Source organism: Dendrobates tinctorius, unplaced genomic scaffold (assembly GCF_039654945.1).
Source record: "Dendrobates tinctorius isolate UK_male_01 unplaced genomic scaffold, ASM3965494v1 ptg000050l, whole genome shotgun sequence".
Classification (NCBI taxonomy): Eukaryota; Metazoa; Chordata; class Amphibia; order Anura; family Dendrobatidae; genus Dendrobates; species Dendrobates tinctorius.
The window spans coordinates 3,505,001-3,505,770 of record NW_027361718.1 but is presented as its reverse complement, the minus strand read 5'-3'; positions in this window follow the sequence as shown (position 1 = coordinate 3,505,770).

Below are 770 nucleotides of genomic sequence, written 5' to 3'. Positions count from 1 at the left end.
CACCCTCCCAACAGTCCTTAGTCAAATCAAGTGACCCCCTGACCCTCCTCCCATAAACCAGTTTGAAGGAGGAGAAACCTGTAGATGCCTTGGGTACCTCTCTGTATGCAAACAGATGAGGGAGGTACCGCTCCCAGTCTCTTCCTTCAGTCTCCACCAGCATTTTGAACATTTGTTTTAATTTCCCGTTAAAAAGTTTGCAGGGTCTGTTGGTTTGGGGATGATAGGCGCTGGCCACAAAATGCTGCACTTGCATTTTTTCGCAGAGACTTTTCATCAGATTGGAAATGAATTGGGTTCCCTGATTGGTTAACATTTCTTTGGGGAAACCCACACAAGAGAAAACAGTCAATAAAGCATCTGCCACTTTGTCTCCTCGGATGGAGGACAGTGCCACAGCTTCCGGATATGGTGTAGCGTAGTCTACCACTGTGAGGATGAACTTTTTGCCAGAGCAGCTAGGTATTGCAAATGGCCCTATGATATCCACAGCCACTCACTGGAAAGGCTCATTGATCACTGGCAGTGGTATCAATGGGGCTTTTGGTATATTCCCAGACTTTCCAACTCTCTGAGAAACTACACATGATCAACAGTAATTGGCAATATCTGTCCCCATCTGGGGCCAATAAAAGTTATGTGTCAGACAAGCTTTAGTCTTTTGCATTCCAAGGTGTCCAGCCAGAGGAATTTCATGAGCAATGCTCAATAATTGTTCCCTAAATAGATAAGGAACCACCAGCCACTTTTCAAAGTCCCAAGGTTCTGTA